The sequence below is a fragment of the Cryptomeria japonica genome, chromosome 6 (assembly GCF_030272615.1).
Source record: "Cryptomeria japonica chromosome 6, Sugi_1.0, whole genome shotgun sequence".
NCBI classification, from domain to species: domain Eukaryota; kingdom Viridiplantae; phylum Streptophyta; class Pinopsida; order Cupressales; family Cupressaceae; genus Cryptomeria; species Cryptomeria japonica.
This window is the reverse complement of record NC_081410.1, coordinates 72,138,934-72,158,005: the sequence shown is the minus strand read 5'-3', so window position 1 is coordinate 72,158,005 and position 19,072 is coordinate 72,138,934.

The window sequence follows — 19,072 nt, the reverse complement described above, 5'->3', positions numbered from 1 at the left end:
AACGCTATCAACAAACCCCGATTAATGATAAACCGAGGTATCTCTAACAAAGAGGATAGGCCACACCTCTTAATGATATCCCTGTTAGCCTGTGTCAATCATGGTGTCAATGACCACGGTCTCGGAAATCACTCTTGTGATTGAACCACTCCAATGCGCTCCTGTCAAAAAGCAAACGAAGTCCAATATCAGTTTCCTCATCAAATCAATTCATATCACAATCAAATTCATATCAACTTGAAACTTTGAAAATCTAATCAAGTTCCACATCATATCAATCAATTTTCATATCAAATCATATCAACTTGTAAAACAACTCAAGTTCCACAATTACATCAACTTGTAACACAACTCAAGTTTCAAATCATATCAACTTGTAAAACAACTCAAGTTTCACATTCATATCAGCTTGTAAAACAACTCAAGTTCCACAACCATATCAGCTTGTAAAACAACTCAAGTTCCACATATATATCAACTTGAAACAATGCAAATCAAATCAAGTTCATATCAAAACATCCATATAAAAAACTACATCATATCAACATCCGATCACAATCAACTTGAAACAATGCAAATCAAATCAAGTTATATCAAAACTCATATTGGACAACTTATCAAAACAATGACAGCAGACACGCAGACTGACAATTCACACCCATCCCGACAAAACTGGCAAAAACTTACCTATCTTTCTTCATCCAAAATCCTACTTTACCCAAATTTTTCCCTCATGCGCTAAACAATCTTAGCTACGTGCTAAACTGTTGGTTATGCGCTACCCTGTCCTCTCAACGCGCTACACCATTCACCCTATGCGCTACCCTATCCTATTTATGCGTCACCTAAACTACCCTAAGCGCTACAAACCCCTATGCGCTATCTTATCCTAGCCATGCGCTACAAACCTAACCCTATGCGCTAGGGTATACCTACGCGCTATCCTACATACCCCTGCGAACCCTGTCTAACCCTACGCGCTACCCATTTTTTCCTATGCGCTACCCTGTGCCCCCGACGCACTAACCTATCTTTATGCGCTATTCTAATCGACCGCTGCACTATCCTAATCTACTCGGATGCTACCCTACTTCGTTAAACTCTACGTGCTACCTAACCTATCGTATGCGCTACGGTTTGACCCCGAGGCGCTAAACCGTTAAATTTGCGTGGAAAAATTCAAAAACATGATAAAAAATGACAAAACAAAAATAAAAAAGGGGTCAAAAAGGATGACTTATCGGTGGTCCATACGTGGCGGGCCTCCGATACCTCCGAACACATTCGAATTGATGAGAAGCAAAGGGAACCAACATCTTGACTTTCTCTCCAAGTGTCACTTTCTCCAAAGTCAACAAGCACAAATGAGACAAAATAATCACTTTTTACCTTTTTTATAGGGTAAATGAAAATTAGGGTTGCGTGGACGAACACGTAAATTTATCACATTCAACATAGACAAAAATTTAAAATGCAATCAAATTTTCAAATTTTTGATTCATCTCCCAGGGGGGCATTATCATCGTCATTTATCAAATCTGGGGCATCGTTTATCAAATCTGGGGCATGACATGAACATCTCAAACACGACATCACACTGATCATAACCAAATCATGACGACACACCATTTTCTTTGAATCAACATGTGCACACACGTCACTTCAAAGAGGGGCAAAATGTAGACGTATAAAAATGACCATATCCCCAAATGAATATTCAATGTTCATTTTATTATCATTCCTCTATTTAGTTAAATTTAATTTAATTAAATCACCCACATTCTTCTATTTAATTAAATAAATTATTCAATTTATTTAGTTAAATTCACTTAAGCCCTTTATGTCATTTAATTGAATAAATCATTTTCTTTAATTAAATCCCTTCTCACTACTTTTTAATTAAATTTACATTTAATTAAATAGTTTACCCCAATTAAATAAATCTAATTTATTTAATTTCCCAACTTGCAACCAAATTGAAATAAAGCAATTTATTTTAATTAATCTTATTATTCCTCATCCACTTGCATTTTTCTACATCTCCCACTTGCATCCTAATCACCTTCCTAAATTCTTCTAGAATCCATCCTAATCAATTAACCCAAACCCATCAATTATCCCCTTTCCTTAAATTTGAGGAGGTCACTTCTCAAATTTGGAGTAAAGTCTTCAAAAGGCATTAAAGCCTTTATGCCTTCAACAAGCTAACTTGTTGAATACCCCCAAATTTGGAAGGACTCTTATAAATTTGTCCCTAAAGTCTTCAAACCATTAATGGTTAACTAACCCTTAGTGGCATGGTTAGAGACTTTTTGCCTAACTTAACCCTCATCTAACCCAGGGGTCACATCAAGCATTTATTGCTTTGCCCATGGTTATCCCTTTAACCTTTGCACAAGAGTTTATCCTTTGGGTAAAAGCTTTATCCAATGGATAACCCTAACCTAACCTTAACCCTTACCTTCTAAGGTAACCATGAGGTCTTCTCGATCATTTAATGCTTCTTACCTCTCCTCTCAAACAGTCTTATGTTGACAATTGTCACCATTTCATTGGTGAAAATTGTAAACATGGATTGATAACTTTCAATCCTGACCCTTGATTAACTCCTCCAATCTTGACCATCCATTGCCCTATTTTCACTATAAATAGAGCTCTCATTCCTCCATTTTAAGGATCCATCCAAGCTTTTAATATCTCATTTATGCTCAAATTTATCAATACATCTAGCTTCTCTTTGTAACAGGAATTAATCTAGTAAGCATTTTAGAGTATTTCCTTTACCATTAGCTTAAATCATTAACTAGTATATCATGTTAGGATAGTATTGCTACTAACCTTGTCATCTTATAATCTATATTACTTCATTTGTAAAATCATGCATAGATAGGATGCATTTTCATATTAAAATTAATCTAAAGCATCTCTCATTCTTGCATCTGTCATCCCTAAGTCACTTTGCTCAGTGATCTAAGAGAAAAGGCATTGGCTTGAGGGACCTTGTGAGATAGAGAACCATGGAACCTACCTTGGAAAGTTGAGTCATTCCTCATGACTCTATAACTTGCACCAAGAAGTCCTGTGGGTGTGTGGACAAGTCCCTTTGAACATATTTTTCACATTTTAAGTTTCATTGACCTGCTTTTCCCGCACACAAGAATAACATCTAAAAACCTTCGTCAAGACATTAAAGAGACAAGAAACACCAATCCCATAGGGAATCAAGGTCTCATCAATCTAAAACATCAAGATAAAAGGAGTAAAATGATCAACACATGGAGCATGCAAGAAATAAGACATATGGCTTATAGATATAGTAAGGAGCAGCTTACTACAATCCTTTTGAGAAGAGATAAATAAAAGAGACATGAATTCTTTGTCTAGTAAGGATCCACTTGCTATGAGTCATGTTAGCAAAAAGATAAATTGCAAAGCAAAACATCAGTTTACTAAATAAGTTGACAAAACTTGCCTGTAAAATGAGTGCTACAATATGCACCAAGCACTTTAATATTACAAAATAAAGCATTGATTTTCAAAGTAATTCGAACAAAAATTAACTACAAAATGGGTGCCACAACATGCATAATCAAAGTGTACAAACTAAACCTCATGGCATTTGCACAAAGTGTAACATATAGCGGAGTGTATGCCCCCACATTAAAGCAATTGTGTACACCAAGTTACCATACATGCATCTAAAAGACAAGCATTTCATAACAACTAAATTCCCCCAAATGTAGGAAAATCAAAGGTGATGGTCACAAGATACAAAAGAGCGCACAAGGGATACACTATCTAGGGTTGGTATGTGTATCGAATAAATAATGTCTATCAAGTATGATTGTATTTAATTGACGTCATACCCCAAGTGGAACTATGAGAACAATGGAAGATGAGCACGTAAGATGAATACACAAGTATTTTTGGGTCAAAATGGAAGAGACCAAAAAGAGATCTCAATGCTTTGCATTATCCCCAAGTAGACAACACCTAAGCACGAGAGCACATTTACGACAAAACATGTATACAACATATAGAAGAAGTGAGATACAAATAGAGGAATATTATAACATGGTCAATCCATTCTTTGCCTTGCACCAATGGAGAAACAAGGGTCATCCAAATAGAGAGCTTAACAAAACATAAAGACATGCCAAACATCACATCACAAGGAACACATTACATGCAAGCAAACACACAAAATAATCTATTGCACGAATGAAGCTAGTATAGCAAATCATTTTCCTCTAAAAACTTGCTCAACATAATCTAGAAATGGTGGACAAGATGCTAGAGGAGCCACAACTATCACATGGTACATGGAGCTATCACCAGTGCCAAACAAGGACCATGCTCTAATTGATGGGACAAAACTGGTGTAAAGGAAAAACTAGGTTCCACTTGGTCTAAATGTCAATTAAGGACTCATAAGCTTATGAAAAGTGTCGTGGCTATCTGCACAAGGGCTATAGGTAGTGAGATGAGTGGGGATGAAAATTCAACGTGAAAGAATTTCATTGAAAATGATATTGTAACTTTACTAAGATCATGCTTGTGACAAGAACTTATGAAATTTAAGTAACCAATAATCACACTCATAAATAATATCAATCAAAGCAAAAATAAACAAACTACTAAACTAATAGAAATCACCAAACATCCCAAGAAGTGGGCCCTACCTCCTTAGTCTATCAAGTGATGAAATGAAAGGGCTTTCTTATGCTACGTTGATCATGCAAACACTCTTTTATTTGTCAAAAAATATTATAGAGTTTCAAAGACAAAAATATGTATACATAAATATGCTCCCCATGTATCTTATATTATGTTACGTATATATATATGCAATCTATAACAATTGCGTACAAGAATAGAGTGTTGGTTTTGGCCTACAACTAAAAAATTATCTAATTTAGTGGCTCATGTAAAACCTTTATTATTGTCCACAAATTAAAAGCATTTATGTTACAACAACAACTGAAAAATGGAAAATGACAGGATTTTTTGTTTTCTACATACTTATTGTGTGTTATTCTCCTCAACAACCAGCAAGTGAATCATAGGTTCCTCGATTAAATTTAGAAACTAAAAGCTTATTTTGATGTGGAAATGGTGAGATAGTTAGCAGACAAATTCATGTGTTGAAGTGGTAGAAGCAGCGGGAGCAAGATTCATCCTCTAATCATGTCGAATGTCAAAATATCCATTTGAATGCTAATGTGTGCATTCATGTGAGATAGTTCTGTTGTAACTTTGAGGACATTTTGGTAGATGTGGTCATTGCATTGAGCTGATGTGGTAAGAGTCCGTGTTGCAATAATGTAAGAAATAGTTGAGTGATAGGAAGTTTGCATTCTACAATAAACATGTTGCTTAAATACAATCTAATGTTTATTTATTCACATATTTTATCTCAAAACTAAATTAAATATTACTTATATATATTAAACCATATGCAACATAAAATGGTATGGAAATGGATATGAAGGCATATGAAAAGGGTAAAATATGACATGAAATGGAACATAATTGGCTCTCATCACTAATGATGAATCAATGTGTGTGTCACTAGGAGCTAAAGTTAGAACTTTTGAAAACCTTGAAGATAACTCATGATTAATCTTGACAACCTCATACATGTCATCAAAATCATTAGTACTGTCAACATTATTATCGACATCATTATATACACCTAAAAATGGTCTAAAAATAATTAATTAAATAAACAAATATTTAATTAATCCCCCTTACCAAATTAATTGAATTCACAAGTGATTTGATTGAATTCCCCATCCATCTACTTATTAATAAATCTAAGAATTTATTTAATAAGTTCATTTCAAGAGCCCCCTTTGATTAATTAATTTGAATTAATTATTCCTCCCCCATTTAATTCATTTATTCTAATCCCCCAATTAATTAAAACAAATCAATTTATGAGTTGTTGAAAGTTAATTAGCCTTTTCCTACTATTTGAATTTTTAAATTCAAATTTCCCACATGCCTCCTAACTTCTAACCACCTAACTTAACCACCCCCTAACCTAACCCATTCCACCTAATCCTAGGTTTAACTAACCCTATCCTCTTGCAAATCCTAACCTCCTTATCCTAGCCTCCTATGGGTTGGATATTCTCCCCTTGAGACACGTGGCATTGATGCCACATGTCTCCTCCCTTGGACACTTGCCCTCTTGTGAGCAAGATTCCTTGACACTTGTCACCACAGAGATGACAAGTGTCCCTCCCTCCAACCTCTTCTCCAACCTTCTCCAATTTGACCCTTGATATCTTCAGACTCAATCTTGACCGTTGATTCCTACCACCTCACCCCTGCCCTTGGAAATCCTATAAATATCCCCCATTTTGGAGCACAAAGGATCCCATCTCATCCCATCTTAAACATTGTTATTATAGGCATATCCATTCTTGCATATAATTTAAGCATTGTTATTATAGGCAATTGCATCTTAGATCTAGCTTAATTTGATCATCTTCTAGTATAATTGTTTAATCATATAGCCTAATCAATCTCTCATATAACTTAATTGCATTTATCATTTAGCATAATCATGCATATTATTAGCATAATTAGCTTCTTGGATCAATCTAGCTTAATCATGCATTCATCTAGCTTGCACATCATATCATTTTAAATCCTTCATCTTGGTGTAGTCAAGTCACTAGATTGCTCATCTAGATCTAAGAGCAAATCCACACTCGCATCTCTTAGGAGGTGATAGGTTGCTTTGCCATGGTTTATCTTTCATTTGATTTCAATTTGCTAACCATGCTTATAATGATCTATTGAGTGTTTGTGTTGCAGTTGCAGGTACCCTACTTCACACTCACGACATTTTAGCGCCCACTATGGAGCTCAAAAATCTAATTTCTTGGCCTCTTGCATCTGCAAATCTTCAATCCCACGGATCTCTAGCTGCACTGCCTTTAGAATATCATACAAGTACCTTTTTTAGTACCATACGAGTTTCTTTGTGAACTTGTATGGGTATGTGAGAATACTCGTATTGTTATGTGAGGAAACTCATACGATTTTTTGTTTCTATCTTTTCATAAACAGAGTTCATTTTAGGATTTTTATGCTTAAATTTGGCTATTACTAATGCTAACCCTAGTCTGATTCTGAGTTTTCTAGCAACCTAACTAGTTTTTTGTAGAACATTTATCCAAGATTACACAGGCCAAAGAATCAATTACTCAAAACAACATGATTACTAATGTATTGGTTTTGTAGGTTGCCTAAAGAAACTCAACCAAACTTTGTGTCTTCTTAAAGTTTTATAGGCACACTTAATTTGCTATTGGTAAATGAACAATCTTGTCATCTAAAAGGTAGGAGAGTATGCTCTTGTCCATATGGACAATCAGAAATCTTGACCCTCAAAGCGCTTCTATGTTTGAGATTTGAATACCTTTAGCGATCCTGTCATAATGGGAAAGAGTAATAACCCAGTGAGAATGACCCAAGTGAGCATAGCTAGACCTAAGCTTTTTGACTCACTCTAAAAAATAGGCCTCTCAGGATTAAAGTCTCTGAGGATGGGATTATTTGAGTTTTCTCTTTTGAGATCTCTCATATCAGACATTTAGTAGGGCCTTGCGGTCTCAATCACACTTGTGTGACTACTTCTTGTTTCAGTACCTTGTTGGGCTATAGCCCTCAATCACGCTTGCACAACTACAAGGGGTTATTCCAAACGAAAATCCTTACTACAAACCCTAAGATAGAAGCTACCTAGTTCACCTCTGAAAGAGGGATAATCTTTGTGCAATAGAGATAGTAACTCTCCCAAGACACTTGCCATATCGTGCCCCCATTAGCCTTTGGAGTCGGATAATACGATGTTGAGAATCCATTGTGTGAGACTTAGCGACCGTATTCTGATTAGCTATTGGGTGTGTACCTGAGTTTGCAAGCAAAGGTTTTCTCTCTCAGCCAACTTCCTTAGGATTTAGCATGTTGTGCTTGAGGTCACTTATCATATCGCATGTTTATTGTGTTTTCATCTTTGGCACTGAAACTGAAACATATAAAACTGGAAAACATAATCAAAACATCAAACATTGTTGGTCAAAAATATGTCAAAGTAAAAAATTTGTCTCTTCTCTGTCATAAGTCATACTAGTTTCCTAGTTTCTCGTACGAGAAATATAGTTCATTGTTATGTTCTGTATAAATTTTCATATGAGTCGTATCAATAGAAGTTCTTTGTTATCAGTTATCATATGGTTGTCTCTAAATTGTCGTACGAGATTCCTAGTTTGTCATATGGAACTGTCTAAATTGTCATTTGGGAGTCCTTAATCTGTCATACGAGGTTTTGTCTCTATTAGTCCAGAGTTGTCTTATTGCATGTCTTTTCTAGATCTGTCATGTTTGCTTGATCAACTTATAGTGAGCGTATACACCTGATATCTATCATTTTGTGCTTAGGTTGTCTTCTTGGTTTGCTCGGTTAAGTAATCTTTTGTCAAAATGGATTCTAGAACTAGACACCTCAAGATTTTTAAGTATTCATCTTCAACAAGTTCAAGATCTAAAATCTCTGCATCATCATCTTCTTTGATAAACTAATCACTCAAAACATAGTTTCTCATCAGGATCTATCATCCTCTATCATGAAACTACAACATTTGATCAGGATAACCTCATCCCATATCATAGGATATATCGTTCCTATTGGACTTGGTCTTATCAAAATCATCGTCATTGCACTCCAATTGAAGATCAAAAAACTTACAAACTTACAAATACTTGAATTATCTTTTTGTGTCATATCACTCTATCATATCTATATTGATAATCGGTCACCTATCACAACACGTCTTAGACAATTGAATCCTTGCACAATATTCAACACACCTGTATGCTCGTTTTAACTAGAGCGTAGAGACGTAAGATCGCGGAAATGAAAATAAAAACATTTGAAATGACTAAAGATCATAGGAACATGGCATACCAAAGTGAAAATACAATAAGAGGACATAAAAGATCAACATATCAGAGAAATCAAACAAGATCCTAAATTCGATAAGTTTATGGAGAAAATATTGGAGGGAGAAAAAGAAAAAATACTTCCTAATGTTAGCAAAATCTGGTGCTACACTCCCCCAAGATTTTGATGTGAGCAATTTAGGACAAAAGAGAAGTGACCCTTTCCATGATAATGAATGACATGAAGAGATTTTTGGTCACAAAAAGGATGACATATCAATTCTTGATAACACAAGAACTAATGAGGAAACTTTCGTTCCTAGAAAGGATGATGTAGAAATTCTCAATAATGCCAAATCTAACAAGGACACAAGAAAGAGTCAGGATGGTATGAGAAGAGATCAAGATCATACTAGAACACAAACTCATGATTATACAAGAATAAATCCTGTTGATAATCTGCTCATAGCTCTTACGCAACAAATACAAACACTGCAAACACATATTCAAGATATGCAGAGAGGAACTGTTAGAAGATATTTTCTTCAAGAAATTTGTCCTTACCCATTCCACATAAATCTAAACATGATACCATTTCCTACAGGTTGTGAAGCTCCTAGATATGATAAATATAATGGAAGCATTGATCCCCAAGATCATATACGATAATTTTGCACGATGAGTATGGAGTTTGCACATGAGGATACATACCTGATGAGATTATTTCCAAAGAGCTTAAGTGGACTAGCTATGGAATGGTTCTCCAAAGTTCCACCCGAAATTAGATCATTTGCAGAATTGGTGGATAAGTTTATTTCACAATACTCTTACAACATACAACATGAGGTCAAAATGCTAGACCTATGTAATAGTAAACAAAAGAGTAGAAAACCTTCCATGACGTTTCTACAGAGATGGAGACAGTTAGCTTCACGATATCCTCGTACGGTTCCAAAATACGAGAAAATAGACATATTCATCAAAAATCTAAATGGACAAATGAGCTATCATCTAAAAATGCAATTTCATCAAAATTTTAAAAAGATGATTGATAATGGAATCAAAATGGAGGAAGCTATGGTAAAGAAGGGTGAGTTGAAGCTCTACAAAGAACGAGTTAATCCTCCTAACAACAACACTAGTAACAACAATAATGATAAGCCCAAATTTTGGAAGAGAAATAGAAATATCGTCAACGATGAGATAATGGATAACAACAATCTAAAACCAAAGCAACTAGTTTTCAATTTATCCAATCACTTAGCAGCGGCTCAACAAAACAACAATCACCAAAAATCAACTTTCAACAATTTCTTTCGAAGGAAATTTACAAACATTGGTGAACCACTTGGGTCAGCATTAAAGACGCTTCTCGCAAACAAGTTGATTACTTTGCTAGAAGGAAGAAACTTTGAACCTCAAGCGAAACCCTCTTGGTGGAACGACAACCATTATTGTGATTTCTATCAAAACAAAGGACACCAAACAAATGATTGTCAACAGTTAAAACATGTCATTCAAGTTCTGATTGATAATGGAGTGATAACTGTGGATGGACATACAACAAACGAATCTCACACAACTCTCAAAACTCCACTTCCTAACTATGAGAAGGGTGAATCATCAGCATTGCATAACAGTAAAGGTAAAGCAAAGGTAAAATATGCTCATGCATATGACAATGTGGTAAATGTGATTGTGGTTAAAGAGAAACAACATCAAGAACCTGCTCATGTTATCACAAGAAGCAAAGCAAGAGTTGTTTTGTCGGGTCCTACAACTAACACGTCATCCACTTCAAAACAATATAGTCTAGTGGATCAACTACAGAAAACTCCCACGCAAATATCCATCTTAGAACTTTTAAGGCTTTCACCTGCACACAAAGAAATTCTTGAAAGAGCACTATTAGATACAATCGTGTCCAAAGATCTTGATATAGATCAATTCTAAATCATGGTGGGACACCTCGCAACCCCTCACTACTTATCATTCACAGAAGAAGATGACATGTCCTTGCAACATCCCCATAACGCTCCCTTGCATATTGAAGTCCTCATTCATAAGACGTGCGTTAAACGTGTCCTAATAGATGGGGGAGCTAGCCTAAATATTTGCTCATTAAGTCTTGTTCATGCTCTAGGTTATTCAGAAGATGTAGTTGATCCTTGGAAAAATATCACAATCAAAGCATGTGATGAAGAAGAGCATTCCTCCAAAGGAATTGTGGTATTACCCATCAGAGTGGGACCTTTGCAAATTGACAGAGTATGCCAAGTTCTAGACTCGGATTTATCATACAACATACTTTTGGGAAGACCATGGATACACGACATACAATCTATTCCATCAACATATCATCAATGCCTAAAATTTCCATACAATGGGTAGGAAATCACGATCTCAGCAAATTCAAATCCATTCCAATACTATAGTAATCTAAAACTGGCTCAAGAGGTCATTGTTCCTGATAGTAGGGAGGCATTTTCTTCAAACACACAATCCAAGGAAAAATCATTTGCCTCAATTTTGTCAAGTATGGAAAAACAAAATGCAACTAAGAGATAGAGGGAACAAAGAATATTCATTGTCACAGTTATCACTTTCTCCTAAATCCTATGGAAAACCATCAAACTACAAACAACAACCAACTGTGAAACATCTTCCAATATTTTATGGAGCATTTGTTAGTGTTGGGACCTTATCAGAGGAAACAAAAGACAAAGATGTGCTACAATGGCTATGTAAGGATTAATAAGTCCGACAAAAGATCAATAATGTTAAAATACCTACAAAAAAATATGGAAAAGGATTTAACATCCTTCAGAAAATGGGATACATTGGAACGGGTCCTGTAGGAAAAAGAAAAGAAGGTATCTCATAACCTATACAACCTCATACTCAACAGGATACAGACAAATTAGGCTTAGGGTATGGTCAAGTTACTCTATAAGAGGACACATCTTCTAGCCAACAACAAGATGAACATGATAACAAACAAGAACAACTTGCAATTGAAAGGGAAGAAACATCTGCCAAACAAAAAGAACAAACAAACATGAAATGGCAAAAGAAGAAAGCCTCTAATCAACAGGAAATACAAACTAAAGGCACCTCCAAAATAGAGTTAACTCCTAATCAAAACAAACAAGAAGTTGGTACAAATCAAGGAGAGTTGATAGCAAGGTTGACAAAATTCAATATCAACCCAGAGGAAGCTGAATATAAGAGAAGAAAAGATGTAGCAAGAAAAACAAAATAAACAAATCAAACGCTATATGAACAAATCTGCAGATTGCAAGCTACAATTGAGACAGATTCTAATGAATGGGAATGGGATTCCTATCATTCTGAACAATCAGCTGAAGAAATTTGATTTGAAGAATATGTTTGTGTTGATGTAGTTCATGCGTATGCGAGGCAAACGTTAGGAACTAGCCCATTTGAATTAGAATCACATTCGGTTGACTTGAACTTAATTGAGGACGATCAAGAGCTACTTGCGAGAGTATCGTTCTAGACATTGAAATACATATCAAAAATTTTGACATCTCTATCATGACCCTTAATACCTTTGAAGCATCTCAACTTGAGGAACCCTTACCCCTAATCCATCCTAAATTTATTGACTGGGAAAATGAAAGACATACTACCATTTATACCTTTCCTAATGACCATGCCATATCCTTATATCTTAATGCAATCGAACCCACAATAACTTTCACCGGGGATTTCAACAATGCATCTTCCAATCAAGTGGGTGCCAAATCTCTCAGTCGCAAAAGTGAAAATAAAGAAAACAATATCAGGTCTAATGCTAAAAACCATTTATTGGCAACATTAGACCCAAGAAAAGTAAAAAGAAAAGACGCATCTAATGGTGAAAACCTCCTCGAGGTGCCGAAAGATGGGAGATTTGACACCTTACCTGAATACTATCAAGAAAGGTCATCAATATTGATTGAACCAATAGAGGTAGTTAACATTGGGACAACAAAGAAACCAAAGATTCTACATCCAGCAACTTCTCTATTGGAACAAGAAATGCAACAATAAATGAAATTCTTCAAATGACGGCAAATCAATTTCGCCTAGTCATATGCAAACATGCTAGGGTTGGATCCATATCTTATTATGCATCACTTAAATGTCATTCTAGGATCCAAACCAATTAAACAAAAATTAAGGAGGATGCATCCTCATGTCGCTCTTCTTGTCAAAGCAGAACTAAAGAAATTACTGGATGTAGGATTCATCAGACCTGTAGAATATCCTCAATGGGTATCAAACATAGTTCTTGTTTCCAAATTGGATAAAAGTATCAGAGTATGCACAGACTTCAGAGATCTCAATAATGCATATCCAAAAGATGACTTTCCTTTACCTGATATTGACATCATTATGGATTTAACCATGGGACATTCCATGTTTTTCTCTAATTGACGGTTTCTCAGGATATAATCAGATTAAAATAGCTCTAGAAGATCAAGAAAAGATAGCTTTCACGTGTCCATGGGGTACTTTCTGCTGGAACGTCATGCCATTTGGAATAAAGAACACAGGTGCTACATATCAGAGAGCCATGATAAATATATTACATGATATGATGCATACATTCATGGAAGACTATGTGGATGACATATTGGCAAATTCATACAACGGAGAGGAACATATAGGAATACTGGAAAAGCTCTTTGATCGGTTTGAACAATACAAGCTAAGGATCAATCCAAAGAAATGTGCCTTTGGTGTTACTTCAGGTAAGGTATTGGGATACATTGTTTCAGCTAGGGGTATCAAAGTCGATCCAGCCAAGGTCAAAGCAAACATGGAAATGGCATCTCTGAGGAATATCAGTCAACTCGGGTCACTTCAAGGAAGACTACAGTCAATTAGAAGATTTGTTGCTCAACTAGCAGATAAATGTCAACCATTACTCATCTGTTGCACAAGAATGTTAATTTCAAATGGGATAATCAATGTGAAGAAGCATTCAACAAGACACAGGAATATCTCATGCAACCACTGGTCTTAATGTCACCAATTCAAGGAAAGTCGTTGTTACTATATGTATCAATCACAAAAGTATCATTAGGAGTTTTGCTCGCACAACAGGATAATGACAAAAAAGAACAAGCTATCTACTACATGAACAAAACATTAGTGGGATACGAGCTTAACTATTCACCAACAGGAAAAGCATGTTTGGTGGTAGTGTTTGCTTCTCAAAAATTGGGTCACTATCTACTATCTCACTCCATCAAGTTGATTGCTAAAATTGATCCATTGAAGTATTTGCTCAACAAGGCAACATTAACAAGAAGATTAGCAAAATGGATCATGATCCTAAGCGAGTTTGATATTGAGTATATGGACATAAAATCTATCAAGGGGAAAGTCATTAACGACCAACTAGTAGAGGCACCACTTCAAGATGATCGTCCTTTACACATTGAATTTCTTGATGCTGATATCCTAACGGTCACCACAAAGACATGGCAATTGTACTTTGATGGTTCATATACCCAACATGGATCAGGAGCAAACATTCTATTCATTACACCGCAAGGTCATACAATTCCAAAGGTGTGCAAATTAAGCTTTCCATGTACCAATAACACAACAGAATATGAAGCTTTGGTCACGGGAATAAAGATGGCCATTGAGTGGAACATCACACAATTACAGGTTTTTGGAGACTCTCAACTCGTCATCAATCAAATCAATGACGATTATCAAACAAAGGATGAAAAGCTAATGGCTTATAAGAAGATGGTTGATGATGTCAAGAAATACTTTGTCAAAATAACTTTTGAGCAAATTCTAAGGAATGACAACAAAGCAATAGATGCCATGGCAACACTTGCTTCTCTACTTCAGACACAGGAAAATCAAAAGCATTACGAATTCCTGGTGGAAGAGTTGTTTTACCCTGCACATAATTGTCCCGATTCCCAAATTATTTGTCACCTAGTTGGGCATGATTCCTCCTGCTATGGCCAAACTTGTACATACCTGAAAGATAATATACTCCCTCATGACTTGTCAAAGGACCAAAAGAGAAACTTTATTCGACAATCCTCCCATTATACTCTTGTCGCGGATACCATTTTTAAACAAGGTCTGGACGATACTCTTTTAAGATGTCTCGAGCAAGAAGTATCTAAGAAGGCCTTAAATGAAGTCCATAACGACATTTGTGGCACTCATTCAAGTGGTCTTACCCTTTCAAAGAAACTCATATGCTTGGGTTATTATTGGCCAACTATGGAACACGATTCCTTTCAGATAGCTAAAACATGCAAACCATGTCAGATCCATAGAAATTTAATTCATGCACCAACACAAGAAATTCATGCTTTGGCAACCTCTTGGCAGTACCTCTCATAAATTCAGATCTAGTAGGAAATATAAATCCTTTTTCATCCAATGGTCACAAATTCATTCTTGTAGCTACAAAATATTTCACAAAATGGATTGAGGCAGTACCTCTCATAAATATCACAGGAAAACAAATTGTTGCATTTATCTTGAACTACATCATATGTCGCTATGGCATACCCATGACCATTATCACTGATAATGGGTCACCGTTCAAGAATCAGTATGTACAAGAGCTATGTGAGAAATTCAAGATCCAACACATATTATCCACACTCTACTATCCACAAGGGAATGGGAAAGCATAAGCATCAAGCAAAACTATTTTGAAAATCCTCAAAAAGACAGTGAATGATGCTGTTAGAGATTGGCATATTCAATTGAACCCTGTTCTATGGGCCTACCATACCAGTATCCACACACCAACAGGTACCACACCTTTCTCTCTTGTCTATGGATTAGAAGCAATATTGGCAATAGAAGTAGAGACACCTTCTCTACGAGTATCATTAAAAGGCCTTATCCCAGATGAAGAACAAAGGGTATCCAGACTACAAGAGCTAGAATTGATCCATGAACGATGAGAAAATGCCTTTGATCATTTGAAGGTGTAACGGCAAAGAATGTGTCAAAGTTATAATTACAAGGTCAAACCAAGAGCCTTTCAAGTTGGAGAACTAGTACTAAAGGAAAATCCACACAACCAAGCAGCTCGAGAAAAGAAAGGGAAGTTTGAACCAAACTAGTTGGGTCCATTTGTGGTCACGTCAACATTTGGGTCAAGAACCTATCAGCTATCAACACAGGACGGGGATTCGCACGAGGAACCCATCAATAGCATGCATTTGAAGAAGTTTTATGTTTGAAAAAAGCAAAAAAAAAAAAATAGTGAAAAAGCATAAAATCCCAAAACAGTAGAAAATCAGAAAAATACAAAAATAGTGAAAACAGAAAAAAAAAAATCAAATATGAGAAAAAGTGCAATAATAATAGATGGTGAAAACCTGGCAACAAGCGTTATCTGTTAGCTAGCTCTTTCATCTATTAGTTCATGCATCCTTCTGCTTGCATTCATTTCCATCAATGTTGTTCATATCCACGCATGAGACTTTGTACGTACACAAGCATTGCAGTTGATTTCTCACCATGGTTTGGATCATTGGGTATATCATAATAACTTTTTTTCTAGGCTTGGGGCAAAATCTTGCACCTGCCCGGGGGCAAATTTTTTGATCATTTTAAGCTTCATCAAACAGGTAGAACAACAATTAGCCAACTCTCATCAAGTGAAACTGAGACACATCCAACGTTGAACGCAAGATCAAATTATCAACCATCACACTATCACACGTTAGTCTAAGAACGACACACACATATCAATGGATGATATCTTTTGGATAATGGTTTTAACACTTTCGTTCAACTTTTATGTCTTGATTTTTGCTATCATGATTTCTGAGTGACTCCAGGATATCTTTGACTAGAGGAACAAGGACAAAACATGGTATTTTTCTTGTTTGTTGTCTGTAAATTAATCATTCATATGTGCAAATTTGTCTCAGGACATGGTCATTGGAGTATCATCGAAGACATTTCCAATTTCAATATAGAAATGGTTAATACTATCTATTTTACGCAAACAATACGTAGGTCATCTTGGTTTAAATATACCTTGATGCTTGTGCTAACTTGCAATATGAAAATCTAGGAAAGTAGTGCTCAGGTCATCATGGTCCAATTATACCATCAGTGTTTGCACATACTTCCCACATTTTTAAAAGCTCAATGATGACAAAACACAATAACCCAGTGACTGGTCCGATCGCAATTGTATTTCATTTGCATTTCATTCTTGCATAGGATCGCAAAAGCTCATCTTATCCAAGGCCACATCTATTGCAGGAATCATCAATGCATTATAATAGGTGTATACACAATCAGATCGATGACTGGTCTCTCTCCAAATGTTGTTGACCCAACGCAAATCTTATGCTACTCCCTCAAATGTACCAACATCAGCATATTTGAATCTTCCTGCAACAGGATATTAACAAAATGTCAGTTCTTTATCCAATCAATCTTATCAATTCTATCAATCCATCTCATCTGATCCATTCTATCATGTCTTATACAGGATGTATCTTTCTTGGAACCAAACGTTTTGATCAAGTCTTATACAGGATATATCGTTCCTGAAACCAGATGCTTTGATCATCTTTGTCTTGTACAGAAGGTGTCATTCTTGAAACCAGACTATATATCAATCTTATCAATTCAATCAAAGTCCATCAATCATCACATTGAGAACCACATCATAGTGATTGAAGAACTCACACTTTCATCAATCAACGTTGCAGAAATCAAATCATTTCTAATCGGGAAATCAATTTCGCAAAGGTTCAAACACTCCAAAGGTCAATTATCTCAATTGATCTCCCAAGGGGGCATCATCGCATCACAATTTATCGATCAATGTTTGGGGCATCCTATCAAACCAATATCACATCAACACCATCAAATTGATATTATTCTTTGAATCAACTCGTCATCACACCTCGCTTCAAAGAGGGGCAAAATGTATACACCTAAAATGGTCCGAAGATAATTAATTAAATAAGCAATTATTTAATTAATCCCTCTTCCCAAATTAATTGAATTCACAAGTGATTTGATTAAATTCCCCATTCATCTACTTATTAATAAATCTAAGGAATTATTTAATAAGTTCATTTCAATAGTCCCCTTTGATTAATTATTTTGAATTAATTAATCCTCCCCCCATTTAATTCATTTCTTATAATCCCCTAATTAATTTAAACAAATCAAATTATGAGTTGTTGAAAGTTAATTAGCCTTTTCCTTTTATTTGGATTTTTTAATTCAAATTGCCCACGTGCCTCCCAACTTCTAACCACCTAACTTAACCACCCCCTAACTTAACCCATTCCACCTAATCCTGGGTTTAACTAACCCTATCCTCTTGCACATCCTAACCTTTGTATCCTAACCTCCCATGGGTTGGATATTCTCCCCTTGAGACGCATGGCACCTATACCACATGTCTCCTCCCTTGGACACTTGCCCTCTTGTGAGCAAGATTCCTCGACACATGTCACCATAGAGATGACAAGTGTCCCTCCCTCCAACCTCCTCCAATTTGACCCTTGATATGTTTAGACTCAATCTTGACCATTGATTCCTACCAACTCACCCCTGGCCTTGGAAATCCTATAAATATCCCCCGTTTTGGAGCACAAAGGATCCCATCTCATCCCATCTTAATCATTCTTATTATAGGCATATCCATTCTTGCATATCATTTAAGTATTGTTATTATAGGCAATTGTATCTTAGATCTAGCTTAATTTGATCATCTTCTAGTATAATTATTTAATCATATAGCTTAATAAATCTCTCATCTAGCTTAATTGCATCTATCATTTAGCATAATCATGCATATCATTAGCATAATTAGCTTCTTGGATCAATCTAGCTTAATCATGCTTTCATCTAGCTTGCACATCATATTATTTTAAATCCTCCGTCTTGGTGTAGTCAAGTCACTGGGATTGCTCATCTAGATCTGAAAGCAAGTCGACTCTCGCATCTCTTAGGAGGTGATAGGTTGCTTTGCCATGGTTTATCTTTAATTTGATTTCAATTTGCTAACCATGCTTGTAATGATCTATCGAGTGTTTGTGTTGTAATTGCAGGTACCCTACTTCACACTCAC